The 25,821-nt window shown below is 33.9% G+C and overlaps 1 protein-coding gene across 2 annotated transcripts in view; it reads left to right on the top strand.

Moving 5' to 3' along the window:
* LOC145277612 (uncharacterized) overlaps nt 1–25,821 on the top strand; it is a 130,765-nt gene that overhangs the window by 28,969 nt on the left and 75,975 nt on the right. Inside the window, exon 1 of one of the 2 annotated variants that reach the window (XM_080129142.1) lies at nt 23,982–24,296. The exons of the other annotated variant lie outside the window; for it this stretch is intronic. The gene's annotated coding sequence lies outside the window, so the exon portion shown is untranslated. Of the gene's footprint in view, nt 1–23,981; nt 24,297–25,821 lie in introns of those variants that run through there. 2 annotated transcript variants of the gene reach the window in all.

Below are 25,821 nucleotides of genomic sequence, written 5' to 3'. Positions count from 1 at the left end.
TCTACTATATAGTAGAAAAACCCCACCTATCTCGTCCAATACTGGGCGACGCTTTCTGATAGTATATATTTGCACATCTCATTCAATCCCGAGATTGACTTCATATCCGCCACCCCACTGTTGAAAATATACATTAAATAAATTAATGTTTTAATCGAAAACTGTTTCTACCATTTCTGGAACTGACTTTATATCCCCAACCCACTGCTAAAAATATACATGAAATAATGTAATATCTAAATAGTAAACTGTTTCAGCCATTTCCAGGACCGATTTTATATCCCAAACCCACTGCTAAACATATGCATGAAATAATGTAATGTCTAAATAGTAAACTGTTTCAGCCATTTCTGGAATTGACTTATAATCCTCACCTCACTGTTTAAGATATACATGAAATAAAGTAATGTATAACTTGTAAACTTTTTCAGCCATTTCTTATCTTCCATCCTACTGTTAAAAATAAAGTAATGTCCAAAACGTAAATGGTTGCCGCCATTTCCGGAACCGACTTCATATTTCCCACCCCAATGTTAAAAATATACATTAAATAAAGTAATGTGTAATGCGTAAACGGTTTCACTCATTTTCGGGACTGATTTAATATCTCCCACCCCACAGTTAAAAATATACACGAAATAAAGTAATGTTTAAATCGTAAACGGTTTGAGTAATTTCCAGGACTGACTTCATATCCCGTAACCCACTGCTTAAAATATACTTGAAATGAAGTAATATTTAAATCATAAACTGTTTCAGCAGCTTTTCGAAAGTAATACATAAAAACATTAACAGGGATTAGGCAATATATATATATATATATATATATATATATATATGTGTGTGTGTGTGTGTGTGTGTGTGTGTGTGTGTGTGTGTGTGTGTGTGTGTGTGTGTGTGTGTGTACTTGTATGTCTATGGGTGTACTTATGTATGTATAAATGTGGGTAAGTACGTGTATGTATGTTATGTGTATATGTATAAGTATGTATGTGTGTATGAGTGTGTGTATGTGTATGTATATCTATCTATATATATGTATGTATATGTGTATGTATGTGTATATTTACTTTTATCAATACCACTATATGATTGACATAATCATTTGTGTTACTATCCCTGTTGCTGCTATTATAAACATTATCATCGACATCTTCATTAGGTTTTTTATTTTACTAAATATTTTTATACTTATTACTAAATTTGATACTATAATTACTAAATTATTATTATTATTATTATTATTATTATTATTATTATTATTATTATTATTATTATTTTGTTATCTTTATCATCATCATACTTTTTGACAGCCTTAATAAACTATGATTCTGCAACACTTAAAAAATTATAATCATCACTCCTACACTTTATTTTAATAATGACATCGAATTACCTTCTAGAAAGATCTGTTTCATTGTCTAGACAATTTCCGGTCACAGTAATATGAACTTTCACCCCCCCCCCGCTTGAAATCACTTCTTCTTTTTAAGCCGATGATGAACGTTCTCATTTTGGATTTCTCTCTTTTTACTATTAGGTCCCATTTGACTAGGGACAGACTTCTCTTTGGACTACTGCACTGCCCGGAAAAAAAAACAATTTTCATTATTTCAGCTGTTTTTTAAACTTTCCAATCGGGTTTTTGAAAACTTTCCAATCGGATTATATGCATCGGCACGCTGGACTTATTTTGGAATGCATTCTATCTAAAGAACTATTTTGCATTTTGGATCAACTCTAGAAGAGTTTCATTCAAGCTGAAATATTATGCGCGGTTTGTTTTTATATGAGTTCTATACATATCCAATAGGTTTTCATTTTTTTATTTGGCAATTTATAACTACAATAAATTGCGGTTTCACTTAATGCCTGGACTAGCAAATTTTAGCATTGCTACAAATATAATTTGTTGATTTCTTTATGTCCTCTGATGAGAAAAATAATAACAATAGCATTCTTTGAAGCTCCTAGGAATAAGGACTTTGTAATTTTTTTGGAGTATTCAGTCGAACAATAAATTTTGATTGTAAAGTTCAACTTACAGTTTTAATTTTCTTTCTCTTATATATATATATATATATATATATATATATATATATATATATATATATATATATATATATATATTGCTTCGGTTGCCTAGATGGCAATAAAAAAAACACCAGTGTTTATAAAATATTGCCTCATTTTCTTTGTTTATACAAACATTATTGGTTACATATATGCATACCTGTTTCAACTGTGATTTCTTTCGAAATCCAGCGTCATCGGGATACTAGTCTCTAGTAGTAAAGTAGTGGCTTGATGACACTGGTTTTTAAAAGAAATCATAGCTGACACATGTAACAAATTATATTTTTATAAAGAAAATATGTTAGGAACGTCGATAACAACCTCTTATTGATGGAAAGTTAGATCAATTAACAATAATCGAAAAAGCACTTAAAGTGATTGGGTATTAAAATTCACACATAAAATAAATATAAATAACACGATTACTTTCCTCGATATGAAAATTAAAGCCGACACTGATAAATTGATTAGCTACCCGTATAAAAAGCCTGCTAGTAAAGAACCAAGTCTTTAATTTAAAAAAATGAATTTCCCTATAGGCATAAATAACCGTAGTGAAAAATGTCATCTACTGAGGTATACGCAATTCATGTACTAACAAAATATTTTATAAGGCATTCTCGAACATAACACAAAACTTTATTAATAACTAGCAGGACCCGTTAACCGGCGTTGCCCAGTAGAAGCATGCCCCCTCCTTGTAAAATATTAAACTATGGTTGTTGGTGGTGGCCAATCCCCGAACGTCCTAATGTTAAGAACGGGTTTCGGAATAGATACCCCTAACCTCCTCATGTTAAGAACGTCATATGGAACGGACACGACCAACCTCGCTATGGTAAAAACGGCTTTCGGAATAGACAGTTCTGCAAAGAAGAAGGATGCAAAATACCTGCATATCTTTGCAAAAAACATGTGTTCAACTATAGAAAGCGATTGGAAGCTGTTGAACGCAATAAAGACTATGCAACCAAATATTAAATCAATGTATCCAATACTTTTGTGTTAGTTGATTTATATTTTTCCATTAATATAAACTTTCTAAACTTTAATTTTGTAGTTGCTACCCCAAATATTAGTAAGAATAGTATTAGGAATATACTGACCAAATTTTAGATAAAATCGTGACCCATAATTAAAGTTATGAAGAAAAATGTAATGTATCCAATACTTTTGCGTGGCATTGTATATGTTGTCAGCATACTCACCCGCAAAGACTATAAACCAAAAAAGCTTGGGAGTGGGTGGCAGTGTCGTGCAGAGAGAAGTATATTTTTTATCGCATGTGCGCAAAACAGTGAATTACAGTGCGTAATGCATCTCATTATATATCGGAAACTACATGTCTCCGCAAAAGTTAAAATAGATTGTCTTATTAAGCATAGTCTAAAATCCTTAAAAGTCGTCCGTTTAAAGGAAATAGTGTAGTTGGTAGTAAAGTAAAATTACCTAAAAAAAAAGTTAGTCTGAAAAAGTAGTCCTGAAAAGAGAACTAAACAAAAAATAACTAAAGAAAAAAAAAACAAAAGCCAATATATAACAAATAAGTATATCCGTAGACAATGTAATAAAGGGGAAATCTGTATTTTAGCAGCGTAAAATATTTGACAAACAAAGAAAGTAAAAAACATGGCATAAATGTAGTCAAATACAAACTTAATGAAAAGTAATGATAATGTGTTTTATATAAAAGAAATAGTTTTTATGATTACGAAACTGAAAAAAATTTTTTTGTTGTTGCCTAATCACCCTAATCTAGGCTCGGTGCCACTTTGATGTAGGGGGCTACTACAACTCTCTTTTATTAAGAGATTCGGCGGACGTTTATGAAATTGCCCCATTTCTGTAAATTCCACAATTTACATTTTGTTTTCTTTTTTCACGTTATTTTCATCGATAAAAAACTTAACTTTCAGATAAGAAAAACGATAAATTGTACGCGAAAAAAATTATCACTTTTATCTTTTATATTTCAATATTGTCGCAATATTTTTCTTGGTGATGAGCGCAAAGTATGTGTTCAATTTAGTAGAACGTTATTGTGTAAATAATGTTAATCCAAATATTGCTTAATGGCATGTGTAACTTGTAAGTAAATTTTAGGGTTAATTTTTGCTAAAATCAGTCTGTAAAATAAAGGGAAAGCGGCAATAGTAAATTATAATTGATTGAAAACAATGCGTGACGATTGATCGGCCATATTGACTAAGGGTTGCAGTTTGTTTTTTGTATGATGGTGTACAATCCAGAATAGTAGAATTTAATGGTCGCAGCCAATGAGAATAGGCGAAGTGTTATTTGGGAGAAATCATTATTTTCGAATAGTGAAGTGCAATGGAAGTTGAAGGTGTCTGAGTGTTTAATCCAATTAATAAGGGTGTCAGGTCAATATAGTTATAATGGTTATATATTAACCTGGTCCTTACTGGGAGAGTGGGAAGACTTTTAGGTAGAGAGGAAAATACGAACTACTTCGTCTATAGATCTTGGCGATCGTGATGATATCGATCATAGGGATTAAAATTGGATTTTATTATTACGAATAAATGTATCCGTAACGGTTTTTAAAGGTTACATAAGTGGTGGGTAAAAGTTTAAACATAATAAATTTGTATGTGGCATCTATTATTGCAAACCTACCGTAATTTGGTTCAGAGGGGAATTTCTGCAATGAAATTATATATATATATATATATATATATATGTGTGTGTGTGTGTGTGTGTGTGTGTGTGTGTGTGTGTGTGTGTGTGTGTGTATAGATAGATAGATAGATATATAGATATATATAGATAGATACATACATACATACATATGTGTGTGCGTGTGCTAGAAAATTTTCTAAATTACTTCATCAATCAACAAATTAAACACACTTTAGGCGCTATCACAAAATCACTAATAACAATAATAATAACAATAATAATAATAATAATAATAACACCAACAACAACAATAATAATAATAATAATGATAATAATAATAATAATAACCTATTCTACTGTAACCAAATGCATCCTAATGATAAAATCGATGGTAAAATAATAAAAAAATATTGTATAAAAGCACACTTCTCCATAAAAAAAACTTCAAACTGCAACTATCATTTATTACGAAAATACAAAACAATTAACTTACTAATACACGATAACCCAACACCCGACGACAATTTACTAAAAATTAGTAATGCTAAAAGGGGTCTAGAAGCTAAGATAGCGGCTGAGGCTGAGTAATCCCAAAGCATTTTGGTCATATGTTAAAAGCAAGGCGACAACGAAATCGGGAATAGGAAACCTAAAAATGGAAGATGGAAGCAAAAGAACATCAAAGAAAAAGCAGATATACTAAATGATTTCTTCCAGAGCGTTTTCACCCGAGAAGACGATGGTCCGCTACCCGACCCACCACCTACTGAGTATAACGTACCTTTAGAAACATTTGAAATCTCTGAGGAAAAAGTATGGAAACTACTCAAGAACTTACAGACCAACAAGGCTGCAGGACCAGACGGCATCAACCCTCTTATCCTTTCAAAGGTAGCTGATTCCTTGGCACACCCAGTATCACTGCTTTTCCGTAGATCTTTGCTAGAGGGACAAGTACCACAGGACTGGAGAAAGGCAACAGTCTGCCCCGTCTTCAAGAAGGGAAGCCGACTACAAGCGAGTAACTACAGACCAATTAGTCTCACATGCATACTCTGTAAGGTGATGGAAAAACTCGTCAGGGAAGAAGTTATAAGGCATTTAAGGGAAAACCACCTTATTAGCACAGAACAACATGGCTTTGTACAGGGAAGGTCCTGTACTACTCAGCTTCTGGATGTTATGGATACCTGGACAGAAACTCTCGATGCAGGAGGAAGTATCGACATCCAGGGCAAAGTCGTCAACTGGATTCAGGCGTTCCTAAATGCTAGGCAACAGTGTGTAGTAGTAAACGGAGCAAAATCAAGACCAGCACCAGTAACGAGCGGGATACCGCAGGGAAGTGTAATTGGCCCAATGTTATTCGTCATCTACACAAACGACCTACCCATACACGGGCCTAGTTGCGCATATTGATTCGCATCTAGGAACGTGTATATGCCTCCTTGGGGGTATGGGTGTCGATGTGTGTATGAGCGCATCCATGCTTACGCACACGTACTCAATTTAGCACCTTAAGGAAAATTTGACGTCAGTGGGAGCGGCGCGGGTGTCTATGCATGCATGCGCCCATATGTGCATATATCTGCACGCCAGGGCGGAGATGTATGTGTACATATGAACGTTTCTTTAAGTATATATATGTGTACGTGCGCATGTGTGTGCTCGCACGTGCGGCTGCTAGCTAACCCTCTCCAAGCAATTAACAACAAATAAAACCAAATAAATAAACTGAATCATAGCCCCCCCCCGTCTCTGAACCTAAGCGAACACCCAACTGGTCAAGACATACTTATCAAGAAACCATCTCACCAACGAGACACAAAAAAACTTAAACATTAAGACTCGAATTTTAAAGCAACTCCCCTCCTACTACCCCCACATATCCCCCTCCCCCTCCAAGTATCCCTATGCCCTCAGCCACACCAGAAATTAACTTCCCAGACCCTCCCCCACATCCACCTAAGGTCCTTAAACTCCCAAACTAAAACATTACCGACATACCAAGCATTTAATTACCATTTCTACCAAAAAAAACTATATATATATATATATATATATATATATATATATTTATATTATAATTAAGTCGTATTTTTAAAAAGTAAACTAGTTCACAAATTAACTTTTATACTGAAAACGTGCTTTCATACGCTGCTGTTCCAGCGTGATTTCCATATATAGTATTCATTGAAAAGATATCTAAATTCAATGAGTAAGCTCATTTGCATATTGCATTAAAGAAAATCTATTTAAAAAATCATGTCCGATGTTATTAAATGCATGTTGTAATAGAATTCAATTTAGAAATATTATTTTAAGTTGATTCCTTTTAAATTTAATTTATATTTAATTCATTGTGAATAATTAATAGTTGACAACAGCTGCATTTAAAACCGGAAGTTGCTTATTCATGTAAGCTATTAGAGTTACTTCACGTTTTATTTTCGTAGACAAAGATAGATGTGTTTTACGCTCCCCTAAAGCTAACATGTGGTCACTTTTCGTAATAAGTTAGAATATTCAGTGTATCTTAACTACTATGTGACTAATTCCTCAATCCAGCAGTATGTTTCAACGTGAGGTTACTTTTCGTAACAAGTCAGAATATTCAGTGTATCTTAACTACTATGTGACTAATTCCTCAATCCAGCAGTATATTTCAACATGAGGTTACTTTTCGTAACAAGTCAGAATATTCAGTGTATCTTAACTACTATGTGACTAATTCCTCAATCCAGCAGTATGTTTCAACGTGAGGTTACTTTTCGTAACAAGTCAGAATATTCAGTGTATCTTAACTACTATGTGACTAATTCCTCAATCCAGCAGTATATTTCAACATGAGGTTACTTTTCGTAACAAGTCAGAATATTCAGTGTATCTTAACTACTATGTGACTAATTCCTCAATCCAGCAGTATGTTTCAACGTGTGGTCACTTTTCGTAATAAGTTGGAATATTCAGTGTATCCTAAATAATATGTGACTCATCACTTCGTCTACCAGGATTTTTTAACATGTGCTCACATTTCGTAATAAGTTAGAATATTAAGCATATCTTAAATATTATGAGAGTTATCCCTTCGTCTAGTATTTTGTCTCAACATTTGGTCACTTTTTGTAATAAGTTCGAATATTCACCATATCTTAAATAGTATGTGACTAGTCCCTTCGTCTATCAGTATCTTTCAACATGTGGTCACTTTTCGTAATAAGTTAGAATATTCAGCGTATCTTAAATATTATGAGAGTTATCCCTTCGTCTAGTATTTTGTCTCAACATTTGGTCACTTTTTGTAATAAGTTCGAATATTCGCCATATCTTAAATAGTATGTGACTAGTCCCTTCGTCTATCAGTATCTTTCAACATGTGGTCACTTTTCGTAATAAATTAGAATATTCGGTGTATTTTAAATTGTATGTGACCAATCCCTTCGTACAGCAGCATGTTTCAACATCTGGTGTCTTTTCGTAATAAGTTAGAATATTCAGCGTATCTTAAAAAGAATGTGACTAAACCCTTCGTCCAGCAGTATGTTTCAATATGTGGTCACTTGTCGTAATAAGTTAGAATATTCAATGTCTCTTAAATATATACGGGACTAATCCCTTCATCCAGCAGTATGTTTCAACTTGTGGTCACTTTTCGTAAGAAGTTAGAATATTCAGTGTATCTTAAATAGTGTGTGACTAATCCCTTCGTCCAGCAGTATGTTTCAACCATGCAACGCCGGGTACATTCAGCTTACACAGTGAGATAGAGAGAGATGTCTGTGTATGTTTACAGGGTTAGGCTATCTTCTGAGCGCATGAACGAATATTTATGCATCTTAGCATCTATATTCTAAAATTATCATGAGTAACGTTGGCCCATTACTTTTTGTAAATGTTGATATATAGGGGTACATATGTGGCGAGCCGGATGGTCTGTTTCTAGTTGGAATAACCCACCGTATTTATACTGGTCCGGCGGACGTAGTTGTAGACATCGTAGCTTTACAGTGTTGGTCGTCGCTTATCGTTCTTGATTTGTGTTTGTGTTTGTGTTTTTAAAGTGCTATACGGAGTCACCTATTTGTGGTTTATATTCGTGTGTCATATCAAATTGAAGCTGAGAAAGTTGTAAATATTATTCTAGCGGAATCGTACTATTCAGAGTTCCATGAGATAATTACTAACGTCGAAGTACTTGTTTAAGGGCCGCCGGCTGTGGTTTTTGCGTTTTGAATTGAGTTCTCTTTTTTGGTGAGCGGTTTCTTTTGGTGGAAACCGCAACCCATGTATAAAAATGCGTTGTCTTTTCATTCATTTTTATTTACATTTTAACTAGTAGGAAGGGGGTGGCCCTACCAGTCGTAAAATACGGTTAAATATATTTAATTCATGCAGATTCTGTATTTATTATTATAGAGCAAATTCTCTATTGAATATTATATACAGTACTGATTTCAACAGTTGTTTTTTTTTTCAATGACTTAGGTGCTATCAGCTAGAATCGAAACCTAATCATTTAGCCCTTCAGCTGCGTTCCCTATTGTTTGAGCTAACCGGACATATAGATAAAAAAACTTAAAATTAAACAATTTTTAGCTATGATTGAATCTACACATACGTTAAATTTATAAAAGTATTTCAGAAAGTTTAAATGAACATTTTGCATTTGCATTTGGCTCCGTTTTTTTTTTTTTTTTTTTTTTTTTTGCTCAGTCTGATGATGATGGCAGCAAATTCGTTTTCGGACATTGCCATTACTTGATATAGCATAACAAAAGATATACAGGAACACGAAAACAAATCAGTGATGGGCCGCACGAAGGTGGCTTTTAAGCTCTGTCAAACTCTGGCATTCTTTGGCACACATTGTGCAGACATGTGCACCACTAGCAGCACATTCTTGATGGTAACTTCTATGTATAATCAAATGCCGCTTCAAACCACCTGCTGTTTTGTACGTCCGCCCGCAGTTGACTCAGGTTTGATCTGACAACACAAGATTGCTTTGTGGCCCACTGCGCTGATGAGTAGCCTGGTTGCTTATCAGCCCAGATCTGCTCAGGCATAATCTTCCGCACACCTCACACTTCAGACCAATTTGGCACCTCCGCCCATCCACTGCTTCTTTCACCCTCCCTTTCCGGATATGGCAGACAAAGTTGTGTGTTGAAACTTGTTTCACTTCTGGCTCTGTTTTTTTTTTTTTTGCTCACTCTGCTCATGATACATACATACATACATACATACATACATCTATTTTATTTATATAGATAACCCGGAGATTAACACAGGCACATTATTTTTTGTGCATCTTTAGAGATGAACCAATGTTGGAGACGCCATTTTTGGGAGTAATTAGTTTTGAGATACCTACTTTGGAGAGTTGTGTTTACAAAGTGCCGACCAGCGTCCAAGCAGTCATTTTTTGACATAATGAAATCAGTTGAATTTTATGAGTTAAATATTTTTCAATTTTTAAACTTTAAAAATCTATAAAAATTATTCTATTGATTCAATTTTTACGATATTTTCAGGGTTAATGTGAAATTTTATGCTCTTTCCAATAAACCGAATATAATATTTTAGACAAACTTTTATTGTTTTTAAATCCCCCCATTTAAATGTCTATTAAAAAGTAAATAATTAATTTACTCACCAAAGTTTTATATATCACAAATTGAAGATAAAAGATCAAAAAATAATATATTCAAATTTAAAACAAAAACGAAATGTTTTTTTAGAAATTTACCTGTAAAGTCCGAAGTTTATAACCTTTTTTGAAACTACGTTGTTGTTTTTTTTTTGTTTTTTGTTTTTTTAAATGAATCCTTATAATCTTATATTGTACAGAAAGTTTCTTTTTATTACGAAAATTAATTATATTTCATTCAATGCGTTTTTTTTTTAGATATTAAAAAAAATTCGCTCCATAAAGTGGAAATTAAATATATTAAATCAAAATCGCGTGTATTTTTTGAGAAATGAAAAAAATATATATATATTTCTTGAACTGTTTTTATTGTTGTTTTTTTAAGGCAAAAAATTATAAATAAAATGTGACTAGTTTTCAGGTATGGAGGCACAAATTTATTTACGCGCAAAGGTAGACGACTAACGCGAACATGCGAATTTTACTTCCTTCTGTCCACCCGTAATTCAAAATAATTAAAAAAAAACAAAACTATTTCCGGTTTTAAATAAAAACGTAAAATGTTTGCATGATGGTGGGGTTTTCAAGTAGGCGTTTAAAAAATTCTTTTATTTTAGAAAATAAATGGATTTTAAAATATAAATATGGATAAATTCTTAACAATGAATAATGCAACTACAGTAGTAATTTTTAAAGGTAAGTGTTTTTTTTTATTTGTATCGATTTTTTATAATCGACCTGAGTTAAATTTCGTTTATTTTCTTCGAATCATTTAAAGAAAGCCGATTAAAAAACAAATATTGCATAATTTGCTATTAAACCTGTTATTTTTTTTTAAATTTTATTCTTGCTCCTTTAATTGAAAAAAAAAATAGGGGTTGAATTACATTTTTCGAGTAGTTATCAGCTTGGAAAGACAGGGGTAGAATTGTTCGATATTTTTTCACGCATTCGTAAGGTCAGTTTCTAACACACCTAGGCCAGCATATTTATTTAATAGCCGCTCCCTTACAAAAGGCTAACGCACGCTCGGATAACATTTTTAATTTTATTTTTATTTACTTACGTTAGCTTATTAACATTTTCAAAGAATATTAAAATGAAAAGTAACTAAACCGTTTATTGATGATTTCCACGTTTACAAACAGGCAGATTTGCCGTTTAGTTGTACAAATGTCCTCGAACCATGTAATCAATAAAAGAGACTCGTTCGGTTGACACCTGTATCTCGCTTAATGTAAACAAAAGGTTATCTACTGTAAAATTAAACCAAAATTTTATTTTTATTGTTTAATGTTTTTAATTTTAAATTATAAAATAAAATATATTTAATTATTTTAAAACATATTTTATTATTTATTTTCGAGAACAATATCTACTGTAAAATTAAACCCCATTTTGGGGGGGGGCAGATTTAACTAGGACATTCTTATTCAGCATAGTCAAAAACCTATAAAAGTCGTTATTTTAAAAACAATTGTGGAGGTGGTGGACCTCCGCGCATGTAAATTAAAAATGTTTGTAAGTCAGTGAATAAATAAATTAAATGTTATCCGCGTATGCGCTAGCCTTTGTAAGGGAGTGGCTATTAAATAAATATGGTGGCCGCCGTGGAAGTCAACGCCCAAGGAGTACCCAAGTTGTTTATATCTTCGAATATTTATTCCTTGAATTTACTTTCGTTGTTTTGTTTTACGGCTTATCAACCCTTTACAGGTTCAATCATTTGGACAACAGTTTTTATGCTTTAAGTTCTTTTTTGTTTTTGTTTTTTTGGCGGACGTTATCAATCTGAGCCTTCTATATATATAAAAGCGAAAATGTATGTATGTATGTTTGTGTGTCCGATAAGAACTTTCGACAGACGGAACAAAAATTAACAAACTTGGTATCATATTGAAACTCCATCCTTTGCCCGACAAATATCGAAAAATTGGCCAAAAACGTTAATTTTTTTCAACCTGAAATCAACAATTTTCTACAAGGGTTGGTCAACAAAAGGCCCGCTCATGACGAGATCGGTTCTACGCATGCGTCAGATGACGTCATGACCTGATTTAGTTTAAATAGTTGAAGAACTGACTAAATTTCATGTACGTCGTGTTAGCTCAGTTGGTTAGAGCGTTGGGTCTTTATCTAAACGTTTTGGGTTCGAATCGTGGTGTGAGATATCTTTTTAAATGCTGGAGTCCCTCAGGGGTCGATCCTGGCTCCTTTTCCTGGTCTACATTAATGATCTTCCAAATCACATCCTTACATCATTCGTAGACATTTTTGCTGATGACGCTACCATCTATGGTAGCACATCTAAGACAGTAAACGACCAAGTTCTCTCCGATTCTCTCTCCTCTGGTCTTGATCACGTTGTACAATGGGGAAAGGAGTGGCTGGTTACTTTTAATGCCTCTAAAACCAAGTTTCTATCTTCACATCATCAACGTTCTGATCCCCATCTGGCATCAATTAAAATGAATGGCTCTCGTCTTGGGGAGGCCTCAAGTTTTGACAAGCTTCTGGGCTTGACCTTTACTCCTGATCTTAAATGGAATACGTACATCAAATCTGTTGCCAAGGCCGCTGGAAAAATGGTCGGATCCTTCTATCGATCCAGTAGATATCTCACTGCTGATGCAATTCTCTATCTATATAAGAGCCAGATACGTCCAAGGATGGAGTATTGTTGCCGCATATGGGCAGGAGCTGCTAGAAAAGACTTGTCCTGCCTTGATAGGGTTCAAAATAGACTTCGTGGCCTAGTGGGAGATGTCCTTTTCTCTTCGCTGCAACCTCTGTCTCACAGAAGAGATGTTGCGAGTTTGTCTCTGCTTTATCGTTATTTTCATGGAAAGTGTTACACTGAGCTTCAATCTATGGTCCCCCTCGCCAAACTTTCACAAGAAACATTAGACTAGCTGAAAACATTATCAATAATTTTCCCCACTCTTTATCTGTACCTAAACCTAAACATAGATTCCATGATCAAAGCTTCTTTCTTAGAACTGCACGCCTGTGGAATTGTGTTCCGTTTTCCTGCTTTCCAGCTTTCTTTAATATGGTTGTCTTCAAGTCCAACGTGAACAAATTTCTAGTGAGCCGTTCCACTTAAGTTAACAAATTTACCGAACTTCCATTACTATCGATTACTATATTGTCCTTTTGACTACTCTACACTCTTTAACCCTTATCCTTGAGTGGCCTATCGGCCTTGATAGGTGGTGACGTTTATGTAAAAAAAAAATTTTTGATTTTTTTAAATTCAAATATTGAAGCAGGGTTATTTAAGCCATTTTTCACGTAACGTTCGTTTTTCTCTGTTTTTTTTTTTACTTCGCTTATTCTTAGGTTTTCATTAACACCCCCACCCTCGATCACACACACCCAAAAACACCCGGGTACCCACCGATTTTTTAAATTTTAATATCGAAACAGGCTTATTTAAGCAATTTTTCACATGTTTTTTTTTGGAGGGGGGTAGTTTTAACATTCGTTTTTCTGTTTTCTTTTTTGTTTTTTCGATTTTTACATTTAACATCGTTCGTTTGCCTTACGTTAGTTTTTTTTCGATGTTTTGATTACCCCCCCGGTACCCCCCACCCGCTTAAGTTTTAACGTTCGTTTTTATGTTTTCTTTATTTACTTCGCTTATTCTTAGGTTTTCATTAACAACCAAACACACCTACAAACACTCGGGCAATGCCGGGTACTCCCCGCCAGTCTATATATAGAAAAGCGAAAATGTGTATATGTATGTTCGCTTTTTGTGTATGTCCAAGAAAGTAGAGAAGCGGCCGGTCAGCTCACAACTTCTTAAAACTTTTTATATCACATAGAAATTATAATATCTCCGAGTTAACAACGGAGCTCGCCTGTCTATTTAATTTGCTCGACTTCGGGGAGATAAATATTCAACATTTGTTGCTCGCTGCATATGGATTAGTCTTTTTCCTATAATTCTGGTGGTATTTTCTGTCTATCGGTGGAAATGTCCGAAAGTAATCAGCTTTGATCAATGTGGAAATATTTTCCTTATATCAAACAATTGCTATTCAATGTGGACCCCACCAACATAAAATAAAAATAAAAAAGCCTAAATGAAATACTATCCCGCAGTCAAAGTTGACCTCATTAAATCCTTAAAACGTGCACCTGTCAAATCTAAGTAATTAAATAAATTCAAACGTGTTTCCGTTAATATCTTGCTTTTTTTTTTCACACTTTAATTTCCAACTTCACCTCAAGGGTTCGAGTTCGATCCTCATACTCATCTACCAAAACTTTTTTATTTTGACCCTCCCCCCGAGTTTTGATTTACCCAAAACCACACACGCCTCCAAACACCTGGGCAACGCCGGGTACCCACCCCTGCTAGTCTAATATATAAAAGCGAAAATGTGTGTGTGTTTGTATGTCGGCTAAAAACTTCGACAGACAGAACAAAAATTAACAAAATTGGTATCCTATTGAAGCTTCACCCTCCGGACGACAAATATCGAAATTTGGGCCCAAAAGGACCATTAGAAGTGGGTCAGCTAACCGATTTTCTGCAGGGGGGAGCTCAAAAAAGTGACATTTTAACGTTAAACATTACGTATTTTTAAATCGATTTATAAGTACCTAAAAAAACGGGCCCCAACTCTACCACATAAAGTGTACACGGGCCCGTTTTGGGGGGGTCACCCTGTATTCAAAAACCGCTGAGTCATGTCACGTGATCTTGATGTCAGCAAGCTGTAATGGCGGTCTGTATATAAAAACATTGCATATATTGGTTGTTATTGGTAAAAAAATGCAACAATCATACAAATTAAACTATAAACTTATACATTATGAAAACGCTACAAAAGTTATTAGCAAGTTAAAAATAGTAAAATCCGAGACTTCAACCAAAAATATTAAGCAGAAAATGATAAGTAAATAAAAAAATTACGTTTAAAAGTATTTAGCATGAGGCGATCGATGCCTGTTTTTACAACAATAAAACAAAACAAATATTTATATTAGTTACACTATGACCTGATTCTATTTAGATGGAGGAAGGTGGGAGTCATAATATGAGTTAATCAGTGTTTGTTTACTTACACATTTTAATATAATACGAAATGAGAGTTAATGGATTTGGTGACATACCAGGCATAAATCCTCCTTATTTTCGAGTAACGATTTTTTTCTCTCTACAGCTTCAGATCCGAGGTATGGCCTCCTCCTTATTTTCTTAGTGGGGAGGGGGCGAAAGATGAAACCGCTTTAATTCTAAGAACAGATACTATACTTTGATCTTAGCCAAAAGACCAAGTAAAAAAAGATGCGTATTATATATTTTTCGTATACTAAATTAAGACAAGATGTCATATTCCAAACATCACAGCTAGGATTGGATAAAATTCATGGAATTTTTCCTAGCAGAACACTCAGCGTCGCCTGGGATTGGAAAAAATTGGTTGATATAATTAGCCGATGTAGGTGGAAATACATTGAATGTTTCCGAGCAGAATACCCAGCGTAGCCTGGGATTGGATAAAATTGGTGTATATGTACTAGCAAAATACCCAGCGTCGCCAGGGATGGTATGACATAGCACTAGCATGAAATATATACTAGCTGATTACTTGGCATGGCCTGGCATTGGATAAAATTCATTAAAATTTTTCCTAGCAGAACACTCAGCGTTGCTTGGGATTGGAAAAAATTGGTTGATATATGTACTAACCAAATGCCCAGCGTCGCCTGGAATGGATTACATAGGTGGATATCTGTACTAGCAAAATACCCAGCATAGCCCAGGATTGGATGAAGTACGTGTATATGCACTAGCAGAACAGCCGGCTTTTCCCGGGATTGTATGACATAGGTGGATGTGTACTAGCAGAATACCATGCGTCGCCTGGGATTGTATGACATAGGTTAAATATAGGTCCGATTCGACAATTTTGAAGGTTGTTGTGCAGTATAGGTCCGATTTGATAATTGTGAAAGTGCTTGTGCCGTATAGGTCCGATTTGAAAGATTGTGATGGTGTTTCTGCATTATAGGTCCGATTTGACAATTTTTAAGGTGCTTGTGAATTATAGGCCGATTTGAAAATTTTGGAGGTGCTTGCGCAGTATAGGTCCCATTTGACACTTTTTAAGGTTCTTGTGCAGTATAGGTCCGATTTGACACTTTTGAAAGTACTTGTGCAGTATAGGTCCGATTTGAAAAATTTTGAAGGTGCTTGTGCAGTATATCTCCAATTTGAAAAGTTTTAACGTGCTTGTGCAGTATAGGTCAAATTTGAAAAATTTTAAAGGTGCTTGTGCCGTATAAGTCGGATTTGCAAAATTTTAAGGTGCTTGTGCAGTATAGGTCCGATTTGACACTTTTGACGGTTCTTGTGCGGTATAGGTCAGACTTGAAAAATTTTGAAGTTGCTTGTGCAGTATAGGTCCGATTTGACACTTTTGAAGGTGCTTGTGTAGTTTAGGTCCGATTTGACAATTTTGAAGGTGCTTGTGCAGTATCGGTCCGATTTGAAAAATTTTAAGGTGCTTGTGCAGTATAGGTCCGATTTGACAATTTGAAAGTGCTTGTACAGTATATCTCCAATTCAAAAATTTGAAGGTGCTTGTGCAGTATAGGTCCGATTTGAAAAATTTGGAAGGTGCTTTTGCAGTATAGGTCCGATTTGACAATTTGAAGGAGCTTGTGCAGTATAGGTTGGATTTGCAAAATTTTGAAGGTGATTGTGTAGTATAGGTCCAATTTGCAAAATTTGGAAGGTGCTTGTGCACTATAGGTCCGATTTGACAATGTTGAAGGTCATTATGCAGTATAGGTCCTATATAACAATTTTGAAGGTCATTGTACAGTATAGGTCAGATTTGATAATTTTGAAGGTGCATGTGCAGTATAGGTCCGATTTGCCAATTTTGAAGATGCTTGTGCAGTATAGGTCCGATTTGACAATTGTGAATGTGCTTGTGCATTATAGGTCCGATTTGATAATTTTGAAGGAGCTTGTGCAGTATTGGTCCGATTTGAAAATTTTTTAAGGTGCTTGTACAGTATAGTTCCAATTTGAAAAATTTTGAAAGTGCTTGTGCAGTATAGGACTGATTTGAAAAATTTTAAAGGTGCTTGAGCAGTATAGGTCGGATTTGCAAAAGTTTGAAGGTGCTTGTGTAGTATAGGTCTGATTTGAAATATTTTGAAGATGCTTCCGTTGTATAGGTCCGATTCAACAATTTTGAAAGTGCTTGTGCAATATAAGTCCAATTTGACGACTTTGAAGGTTTGTGCAGTATGGGTCGGACCTGATAATTTTGAAGATGCTTCTGCACTACAGGTCCAATTTGACAATTTCGAAGATGGATTACTACTTGGGAATACCAAATGCTTCATGTAGATCACCAAAGTTAAGCAACATTGTCTTGGTTATTATCAAATGGGTAACTACTTGGGAATGCAAAATGCATTATGTAGATCACCAAAGTTAAGAAACATTGTCTTGGTCATTATCAGATGGATGATTATTTTGGAATACCAAATGGTTTGTATAGATCTCTAAAGTTAAGTAACATTGTCTTGGTTATTAACAAATGGGTGACTACTTGGAAATAGAAAATGCTTTATGTAGATAACAAAAGTAAAGCAACATTGTCTTGGTCATTATCAGGTGGGTGATATTTGGAAATACCAAATGCTTTATGTAGTTCATCAAAGTTCAGCAACATTGTCTTTGTCATTATCGGATGGGTGACTACTTGGGAATGCCAAATGCTTTTCGTAGACCACTAAAGTTAAGCAACATTGTCTTGGTCATTATCGGATGTGTGACTACTGGGTAATACAAAATGCTTTATGTAGATCACAAAAGTTAAGCAACAATGAGGTTGGTCATTCTAAGATGGGTGACTACTTGGGATTACCAAATGATCTATGCAGATCACTAAAGTTAAGCAATATGGAGTCTGGCTATTATCAGATTGGTGACTACTTGGGAATACAAAATGCTTTATGTAGCTCACTAATGTTAAGCAACAATGAGGTTGGTCATTCTATGATGGGTGACGACTTGGGATTACCATATGATTTATGCAGATCACTAAAATTAAGCAACATTGAGTCTGTCACTATCAGATGGGTGACTACTTGGAAATACCCAATGCTGTATGTAGATCAACAAAGTTAAACAATATGGAGTCTGGTCATAATCAGATGGGTGACTACTTGGGATTACAAAATGCTTTATGTAGATCGATGTAGCAAAGTTATTAATTTAGTAAGAGGAAGGGGATTATGTGGGTTAAATCATGAAAAATGATGGTCGAATTATTAAGATATCCAAGAATTATGAAAAGTGATGAAATAAAAGTTTTTTTGATTTGTGTGTTATGATGAAACAAACAGCCCAGATAAAGTCTCAAATTTATTATTTTAGAAAGAGGGGATGTATTATGTGGGTTAAATCATAAAAAATGATTGTGGAAATTAGTAACATATCTAAGAATTACGAAAAATTATGAAATTTGTGTTATTTGATTGGCGTGTTCGTAATGAAATAGACAGCTCAGATTATGTATCAAAGTTATTATTTTAGTAAGAGCGGGGCTATACTTTGGGTTAAATCAAGAAAAATTATTGTTAAAATTAGTAACATATCCAAGAATTATGAAAAATGATGAAATGTGAGTTATTTGATTGGTGTTTGTAATGAAAGAACCAGCCAGACAATGTCCCAAGGTTGATATTTTAGTAAGAGAGGCGCGATTATGTTGGTTAAATCACTAAAAATGATTGTCGAAATTAGTAACATATCCAAGAATTATGAAAAATGATGAAATGTGATTTATTTTATTGGTGTGTTTGTAATAAAACAAACAGCCCAGCCAATGTATCAAAGTTATTACTTCAGTACGAGGGTGGATAATGTGAATTTAATTGTGAAAATAATTGTCAAAATTAGTAACATATCCAAGAATTATGAAAAATGATTACATGTGAAATGTATCAAAGTTATTATTTTAGTAAGAGTGGGAAGACATGTGGGTTTAATTATGAAAAATGATTGTGGAAATTTGTAACATATCCAAGAATTATGAAAAATGATTACATGTGAAATGTATCAAAGTTATTATTTTAGTAAGAGTGGGAAGACATGTAGGTTTAATTATGAAAAATAATTGTCAAAATTAGTAACATATCCAAGAATTATGAAAAATGATTACATGTGAAATGTATCAAAGTTATTATTTTAGTAAGAGTGGGAAGACATATGGGTTTAATTATGAAAAATGATTGTGGAAATTTGTAACATATCCAAGAATTATGGGATTCAACGACATACGTCCACATATATACTTACAGATTATCTGGAATCCTCCGGGATTAAATGAAATACATGCAAATATATGCAAGCAGAATACATGGGCGCCTGGGATCCAATGAGATAGATGCAAATATATATTAGCAGAATACCTGGCGTTGCCTTGGATTGAATTAAATTGATTGAAATATATACTAACAGAATACCTTGCGTCTCCCAGGATTTCATTGGATTTATTGAGATATATACTAGGAGAACATTCGACGTTGCCCGGGATCGAATGAAATAGGTTAGAATATATATTAGCAAAATACCTGGCGTTGCTTGGGATTGGATGAGATAGGTGGAAATATATATTAGCAGAATACCCTGCATCGCCCTGTATTGAATGAGATTGGTGGAAATATATAGGATTTAATAATGCAGGTGCAGATAAATACTAACAGAATACCTGGCATCGCCTGGGATTAAATGATATAGGTACAAATACAGAATAGACGAATACTTGGCGTCGACCGGGATTGTATTAGATAGCTGCACTTATACAAATGCAGAATATCCGGCATTACTCAAGCTTGCATGAGATATGTAAGATAATATATTTGCAATATCCCCGGCGTCGCCCGGGATTGAAGGAGATAGGGGTAAATATATATTAGCAGAATAATCAGCATCGCCCTGGATTAAATGAGGGTGGTGAAATATAAAGTTTGTACCGGAAATGGCTTAAACAATTTTCTATCTCAAAATTACTTCATTGGTTAAGTCGCTTCCAGATATGGCTTAAACAGTTAATGATCTCACAATTAGATTAATGCATATATATTGTTGGTTTTCTATGAAAGTTTCCTAGGCCAGTTTCTATAGGGGGTGATCTATATTTGTTAAAATGTTTTATGTACTAATCCGGGAATGATGTGATGGTTGTAGTAGTGGGTAGAAAGAAGCATGATTATGTTAATTTTAAACGTGCTCTTGAGTTTTCTTTTGGGGGTTAAGTTGGAGAAAGTAATGTCCGTTTTGGGGTAAAAAAAGTTTGTGAAATTGTTTAATATATCTATTTAAATTACCCGTCTTAGTGTAGGTAAAATTATTTTAAATATGTGTTGTATATTACCCATCCCCGCAAAGGAAACATTATTTCATATATATGGTATAAATTACTTATCCTAGATAAGGTACAATTATTTGATACGTGTAATACCCGTCCTAGTGTAGGTAAAATATTCATTTGCTCGGAAAAGCTAATGATACATAGACATTAAAAATTCTTCTATCCGAAGAATAACAAATATGTTCAAAATTAACTTCATTTTTCTCATTGTTTATACGGTCCCGAGCAACGCCGAGTAGCCCCGCTAGTCTATCTATATATATATAAAAGCGAAAATGTATGTATATATACATGTGTGTATGTTTGGATGTCTGCTAAAAACTTTCGACAGACGCGACGAAAATTCACAAACTCGGTATCACATCGAAGCTCCATCCTTTGTTCGAAAAATATCGAAAAATTGGCCAAAAACGTTAACATTTTCACCCCGAAATCGATAATTTTCGACGGGGGGGGGGGTCAACAAAAACGGTCCTCTCGTAACAATGACCGATTCTATGCATGCGTCAGATGACGTCGTGGCCTGATTTACTTTAAATACTTGAAAAACCGAAAAAATTTCATGTACGTCGCGTTAGCTCAGTTGGTTAAGGCCTTGGTTCATTATCAAAATGTTTTGGGTTCGAATCGTGGTGTGAGATCTTTTTTTTTATTTTTGAAATTTAAATATTGAACCACTGTTATTTAAGCCATTTTTCACGTAACGTTCGCTTTTCTGTTTCTTTTTTCTTTTTTTACTTCGCTTATTCTTAGCGACACCCAAAAACACCCGGGTACCCACCGATTTTTTAAATTTTAATATCGAAACAGGCTTATTGAAGCCATTTTTCACGTGTTCGTTTTTCTGTTTTCATCGTTCGTTTGACTTACGTTAGTTTTGTTTGTGTTTTTTTTTTATTGTTTGATCACCGCGTAGCGGGGAAAACAGAAACTGGCTTCAGCAACTTGACGTTGTCGCACCTGCTAGTTTCGGTTTATAAACGTCAAATTAACACACTTATCAATTCATCTGTTCCCGTGGTCGAGATGGTTAGGTCGCAGGGTTTTATTTCCATTTCCTTTCCGCCTCCGTGTCAAACGTTTGGGGTTCAAGCCTACCTTTATACTAAAACTATATTTTTTTCTTTTAACAGGGTTATTTAAATCTAATCCCCCCGACCAACGCACACCTCCAAACACCCGAGCAACGCCATGGACCCCCGCTAGTATATATATAAAAGCGAAAATGTATGTATGTATGTGTGTGTGTGTTTGTATATCTGCTAAAAACACAGACAGAACAAAAATTCACAAATTTGGTCTCATATGAAAGCCCCATCCTTCGCCCGACAAATATCGAAAAATTGTCCAAAAACGTTAATTTTTTTCACCCTAAAATCAGCATATTTCTACAGTGGGGGGGGGGTCAGCAAAAACCGTCCTCTCATGACGAATTCGCTTCTATGCATGCGTCATACGACGTCGTAACCTGATTTACTTTAAATATTTGAAAAAGTGACAGAGTTTCGGCGACGTCATCTTAGCTCAGTTGCTTAGACCGCGGTCTCATTAGCTAAATGTTCTGGGTTCGTGATGTGAGATGTCTTCTTTTCTTATTTGATTTTTTTAAATTTTGATATTGAAGCAGGGTTATTTAAGCAATTTTTCACATTCTATGTTTTTTGTTTTTATTTTTCAGCTTTTTTAAAGAAGTTTTAACGTTCGTTTTTCTGGGGGGGGTTCCATCACATTCGCGTTTTCTTTTGTTTTTATTTTTCGATTTTTACATTTAACATCGTTCGTTTGCCTTATGTTATTTTTTTGTGTTTTTTTCGATTTTTTTTATACTTCGCTTATTCTTATGTTTTGATTATCCCCCTCCCCGCCCGAGCACATACACCTCTAAACACTCGGAAGCCATTTTTCACGTGTTTTTTTTGGGGGGGGGGTTATTTTTCAGATTTTTTAAAGAAGTTTTAACGTTCGTTTTTCTGTTTTCTTTTTCCATCACATTCGCGTTTTCTTTTTTGTTTTTCCGATTTTTACATTTAACATCGTTCTTTTGCCTTACGTTAGTTTTTTGGGGTGTTTTTTTCGATTTTTTTAAGTTTTAAAGTTTTAATATTTAATATTTAAAAATATTTACTTCGCTTATTCTTATGTTTTGATAACCCCCACCCCCGCCCGAGCACACACACCTCTAAACCCCCGGGCAACGCCGGGTATCCCCCGCTAATACCTTATAAATTCCACAATTTTCACTTTTTTTTAACCTTTTTCTTGTTAATATCATCCAAATTCTACGAATTTAAAAGTATATTTAGAACATTTAAAATTTTAAAAAAATATAAATAAATTCCAATATTTTTTAATTGGTTTTCTTTGAAGAAATATTGGAATTATTTATATTTTTTTAAATTTTAAATGGTCTATTTACTTTTAAATTCGTGGAATTTCTTCCAAGAAAGCCGATTAAAAATATATTTTTCAATTAAACCTTTTGATAATGTAAAATTTGAGAGGGTGGGGGTAACTACGCTGAGTTACGTCCGGTTATTTTAAAGTGCGGGTGGACCTTAAGTTCGTGTTTAATTTACTACAACGTTATAATAGGAAACTGAACAAGTCGTGAAAAGTCAAAAAATGATTTTAAAATTTTTTTTTTTAAATTATCTGATACATAAGTCTCTATTGGATGATATTAACAAGAAAAAAGTTTTTAAAAAGTTAAAATTGTGGAATTTATAAGGTAAGGCTTGAGGCTCAGATTTTCAACGTCCGCCGTTTTTTCTTTTATCTTCAAATATTTATTCATGGAATGTGATTGTTTTGTAGAGAAAACTGTTTTTGTGATCGCGATACATGATTGAGTTTTGCAAAGGGAAAGGGAGAAATAGCATTAATATTTGGTCCGACACCTTGATCGGAGCGCACTATATCTAGTAGACTTTTCAAACAAACAAGTGGGCTGAACAAAAAGTGGGGGGAGGCTTTGCTATGCCAATATAAATCGAATCCTATGGTTACAGCTTTTGTTCGTGCCGTATCACATCAGCAACGTGGGAATTGAATAAACTAATCAACCAACCGTCGCCAATTTCGCATGCATGAACATCTGAATGTAACCCACACCTATATATATATATATATATATATATATATATATATATATATATATATATATATATATATATATATATATATATATATATATATATACACACACCTTGTCACAGACTGAATTTTTAAATGCCCCAGTTCCATAAGATATAAAAAGTGGACGTGACAAAATGGAAATCTAATTATTTTGCCATGTAGAAAATATATTGAGACCGTTGACGAAATATTAAATATCAGTTGGGAATATTATTTCAGCCTATTTCAAATGTCAATATGCATGCGTACTAGTTTGGCATTCTTTGTTATCTTTTAAACGTTTCACCTGTTTTGTTTGAAGCTTTTTTTCCTGTAAAACTTGTGGATTTTCATTACACATATCATAGCTACGGATAACAGGTTACTACCTCGCAAAGGTAAGTTTTGGAGTGTGTGTGTATATGTATGTATGTATGTATGTATTATTATGTATGTATGTATTTATGTATGTATAATTTTGAGTTTTTAAAAATTATAAACGCGGTTTTCATATATATTTTTATGCTTATTTGCTAGATAAATGTCTAAACATTCTTGCAAAAATAAACTTTATTCAATTTTATTCTTTAGAAAAAATAAGTCATGAGTACGCAAAAACAGAATTTTATCAAACAAGTCACTTTCGTTTAAGACAAAAAAAAAAGAAGCCATTTTGATACCCGGTGTATAATTTTTTTTTTTTTTTTTTTTTAATTATAAACGCGTTTTTTCCTTCGCTAGGTAAATGTCTAAACATTCTTGTAAAAATAAACTTTATTCAATTTTTTTCTTTAGAAAACATAATTCACACGGACATTTACCAAAAAAATAGTTTTGTTTTACAATTGAAAACATTTACTTCAACTCCGTTATTTGATTTTAAAAATAATAAACGCGGTTTTTAATATATAATTTTATGTTTATTCGCGAGATAAAAATGTAAAAATAAGTTTTTTGTTTCTGTAGAAAGTTGTTTTTTATGACGGAATGAAATTTGGCGCGTGGCGTATTTTTTGGCGGGCTCGCGTCCTGGCGTGCCAAAAAAGAATTACTCAAGTTTTGGTTATGTTGACTCGTTACGCCCGAAACCAATGAATCATGTAACCTGCGTTTATGCGAAACTCGAATTGCAGAACTGAATAAAACTGAAATGAAATAGATATACTACTAGTAAGTTCGAAACTTATCCGAATGCCCCTGCTAGATCAGAAAGAAAGATGCGACTACTTTTTTTCTTTTTAATAAATTACATTTAATTTAAAATTCTCGTATGAAATAATAATATATTATATATATAATATTGATATAAAAAGTAGTGAGGTCAAGCATTTCTTCAATAAAAATTACAATTTCTTTGCAACTATCGTTGTATTTGCATTCTTTCTTTCTTTCTTTTTTTTTACATTTTAATCCCAAACAAGGCACATTGCCATTTTGTTGTAGGAGCTACTATTAGGGACATAGGCATCAAGGGCAGCAAGATGTCAGTTCACGTTGCACTTTGGGAAAAGATGTTATAAATAATAAACTAGACAAAATACTATTAAAAACAACCGAATATATGTCAACTTATGTCACGGTAACATATATTGAGCGAATTTCTAACAGTATTTTGTCTAGTTTATTATTTATAATACCTTTTCCGAAACTTCCCCTCTCCGAGAGAGAGAGTCGGCCGCCATTTTGAATTTTCTAATACATCGGTAAACACTCCATGTTTTTCGAGCTGAATGTTACACTGAATAAAAACACAAAAAATATATCCAGTTAGGTAGAAAAGTAACTTATCTTGCCTTTGATAACATTTATTTGTTATGTATTTGTTTTTTTGACAACTTCTGCATGTCAGTACAGTTGGGGAAGCAGGAAACCAGAAGGGAATTCCAAAGTCTAGCTGTTCTGGGGAAGAAACTACTGGAGTAT

Source organism: Euprymna scolopes, chromosome 6, assembly GCF_053919585.1.
Source record: "Euprymna scolopes isolate OS-2025 chromosome 6, ASM5391958v1, whole genome shotgun sequence".
NCBI classification, from domain to species: Eukaryota; Metazoa; Mollusca; class Cephalopoda; order Sepiida; family Sepiolidae; genus Euprymna; species Euprymna scolopes.
This window is presented reverse-complemented; position numbering and strand designations above follow the sequence as displayed.